Below are 3827 nucleotides of genomic sequence, written 5' to 3' on the forward strand. Positions count from 1 at the left end.
TGGTGTTCCGCAGAAAGGCGAGAGAAGCAGCCAGAGCAAGATATCGGCACACGCCACCGGCGTCTCAGATATAGGCCGAGGAGAGCGTTGAGTCAGGGCAAGACACAGCAGGTGAGAGAACGCCGCGAGTGGGCAGAGCGATGGCATGAACGTCGCCGCCAGATTTGGTGAGAAAGTGGGGATGTGGAGGGGGAGCCGTTGTCGCGCCGGCGAGGGCGAGATGGAGGGCGGCGGCTGTGTGGGAGACGGTGGAGGCGGAGCCGGAGGCGGCGGCGAGGACGAGGTGGAGGGCGGCGGCGGCGTGCGCGGCTGAAGGGCGGGTGGCGGCGGCGGTGGCGAAGTCGAGGGAGGCGGCGGAGCCGGTGGCGGCGGCGAGGGCGGGGTGGAGGGAGGCGACCGCCTGGATGAACTTAGAAGACGTTGGCGGCGAAGCGGACGGGCCGGTGGGATGCTGGACATGGCGTCGCGGACCTGCGTGCGCGAAGAGGCGCGAAGGGGGTGGGGATGGGGAGTCGCAGACGATGGTGATGCCGACGAAGAAGTCGAACCTGCGCGGGGGACGGGGGGGGAGGGGGGTCGGGTCGGCGGCGAGGGCGAGGGCGGAGGGGCGGAGGCGGCGTGGGCGGCGGAGGGGCGGGTGGCGGCGGCGAGGGCGATGGCGGAGGCGGCGTGGGCGGCGGAGGGGCGGGCGGCGGCGGCGAGGGCGGGGGCGGGAGGGTGGGGCAAGAGGACAATGCTCCCCTCCGCTTGCCCCCTCGTCCAGCAACGGTGGGCTCTGCGCCGCGTCAAGAGAAGAGTGCGCGCGCCGCGCCGGCGGAGGGAGGCGCTCGCCTTGTTGCCGAAGCTGGCGGTGGCGGGGGCGTCGGCAACTGGGTCGGCGACGTTGAGCGTCAAGGCGACGAGGTCGAGGCAGGAAGGAGGCGGACGGCAAAGCGGTGACGGAGTCGGCGGTGGAGAAGTCGGAGGTGAGCGCGGAGAGACCCGAGGCGCGACCGCCGCACGCAGCGAACAAAGAGCGCTGGTCCGCGATGTAGCAGATGCTGTCCGGCACGGAGAGCGTCAAGGGCGCGCGCGCGCCAGCCGCCGCCGTTGAGGTTCAGTCGCCCGCGGGCTGGGGTCGAGGGTCTTGGGAGCAGTTGTGTGCCGCGCGCGCTTGGGCTGTGGGTCTGTCGTTCGGGCGCGTGTCAGGTTCTAAGATGGGGGTGCATGCGCCGGCAAACCTGGCGTCGTCGCCTACACAAGCAGACAGCGGCGGGGCGTCAGAGCCGGGCCGGGCCGAGCGGCGTAGCGAGAGAGCATGCCTCGATGCTCTCGATTGAGTAGCAGCCGACCAACTGAGGCGAATTCGGGTTTGATCACACGCACCAAACCCCCTTTCTTTTTGTAATCACCGCTAGCACTTCGCGCCACCGCCGTGACTCCCGCCACGCCCTGCGCGCCATTGGTGCCGGTGTGCCGTCGCCTGGGAGCATGTGGCCTCGGCGAAACGTTGAGATATCGCGGTCGTGCAGTGGGTGGCCAGGGGGCGGCGGGGCTTGCATTTTTGCCGTCGTCAGTCGCCGCGCATACCACGCATTCGTAGCCAAGTTGTACCGCTCCAGATTTGGCTGAAGAACCGCCGCAACCGTTCCCCGGGCTGTGTGGGCATCTGCCAGCGTCACAGTCACCGGCCGAGAGGCGCCGCGGGTGAGGCGGCGCGGGCGGCGCTTTGAACGGCATGGGGGATGCGTTGCTTGCTGCGGCAGCTACTGGCTCAGCACGCCGAGGTCTCACGTCGGCAGCAAGCGAGCGGCCGGAGGGCCCAATTTCAGAATCGTGCTTTTGGGGTGAGGTTGTTTGGTGTCAGGTTGGGTTGTTTTGGGTGAGGTTGTTCCGACTGGGGTGTTCATGGGGTCCCGTACCATGCGGAATCGACCCTATCAAGTGCTCAAGTGCTCAAGGTTGTTCCGAGTGAGGACGCGCAAAGGGTGAGGTCTCGACCGCCGCCGCTCACACCGGCGGACGGCCACTGCCGGTGTTTTTGGCTTCGCCACCGTCCAAGGCGTGCGCCATGCGCTCGCCGACATCGAGCGAGCACGCCTGTCCGACGAGCGGCTTGCTTGTGCGGACGCCTTCTTGTGGCTCTCGTCTAGGGCTCTCGTCGAGAGCGTTTTGTGGCCCGGCGGGTGGGAGAATGTGTGTCGTCTGATGTGCCACCCTGTACGTCACATCGATCCGGATAACAAGGATCAAGGTACAAGCACGGTCGATCCGTCGAAGCGATACATTCGTTACTATCACGTTGGAGGGCTGGCACGGAGCTCTGTGCCAGCACACAGGAAGAGCCGTGCGGCAAGAAGAGCTCGATGGGGAGAAGGTTGCTGAAAAAAATAAAATATTCTTAGCTTCAAGCCCCCCTCCGAGACTAGGGACAGAACCACACCAGTATAGACCAGAGGGTGTGCGCCTCGCCCCCACTTGCCCTGACTGCACAGGATAGCGTGCCCCGAAAACGGCGACACATAGTGGGGGACACTGCGCAAGGAGGGGGTGCGAAGGCTCATTGGGGTACTAGGTGGGACCATGAGGGGGGGTGGGCGGGGTCCTGTGGGGGTGAAATGTTGCGCGGCGAATTCGAACCTACCCCCTCGCCGCGCCGATCCTCACGCGGAGGGTAAAACCCTGTGGGACAAAACCCCCCCGCGGTCGGCAGTCTTCAGAGTGGACCCCCCCCTCCCCAGCCTCCCCTGTGCATCTCGCACCCCCCCCCGCTCCCCATCGGTGACTCGCGAAGGACACGGACACTCGGGGTGAGGGGGGGTCCCCCAGAGAGGGGGCTTTGGGGCATTGTTGGGTTGATCGCTCGTGCCGATCTCGGGTCGATCTCGGGTCGATCTCGGATCGATCTCGGGTCGATCTCGGGTCGATCTCGGGTCGATCTCGGGTCGATCTCGGGTCGATCTCGGGTCGATCTCGGGTCGATCTCGGGTCGATCTCGGGTCGATCTCGGGTCTCGGGTCGGTCTTGGGTCGGTCTCGGAGTGGTCTAGAAAAGAAAAAAATGGGGCGGGATGGGGCGAGATGAGGCGAGGTGAGGCGAGGTGAGAGGCGAGGTGAGGCGAGATGAGGCGAGATGAGGCGAGACCTGAGGCGAGATGAGGCGAGGTGAGGCGAGATGAGGCGAGGTGAGGCGAGGTGAGGCGAGGTGAGGCGAGATGAGTGATGAGGCGAGGTGTGAGGCGAGATGTCAGATGAGGCGAGGTGAGGCGAGATGAGGCGAGGTGAGGCGAGATGAAGCGAGGTGAGGCGAGATGAAGCGAGGTGAGGCGAGATGAAGCGAGGTGAGGCGAGATGAGGCGAGATGAGGCGAGACTAGGAGGCGAGATGAAGCGGGATGTTGTGTGGCTGCTTGTGCTGCCAAGCAGGCAGCACAAGCAGCCATACAAGTGAGCTTTTGGGTTGTGTGGCTGCTTGTGCTGCCTGCTTGGTAGCACACGCCGCCACCCAACAATCCGCTTCATCTCGCCTCCTAGTCTCGCCTCATCACGCCTCATCTCGCCTCAACGGGTCTCATCTCGCCTCACCTCGCTTTCATCTGCCTCAACGTCGCTTTATCTGGCCTCCCGTCGGTTCTATCCCCCTCAACTCCGCTTATCGGACATCTGCGCTCACACATCGCCCTATTCCTCATCTGGCCTTCCTTCGCCTTCGCAGGCTTTACCTTGTTCTATTTCGCTCTACATTCGCCTCATCATGCCGGAGGTCTCGCCTTATTTCTGCCTTTTATCGTCCTTCCTTCCTGGAATAAGCTAGCCTCAACTCGCCTGAACTGCGCCCTATCCGGCCTAA

Source organism: Emiliania huxleyi (assembly GCF_000372725.1).
Source record: "Emiliania huxleyi CCMP1516 chromosome Unknown EMIHUscaffold_19, whole genome shotgun sequence".
Classification (NCBI taxonomy): domain Eukaryota; phylum Haptophyta; order Isochrysidales; family Noelaerhabdaceae; genus Emiliania; species Emiliania huxleyi.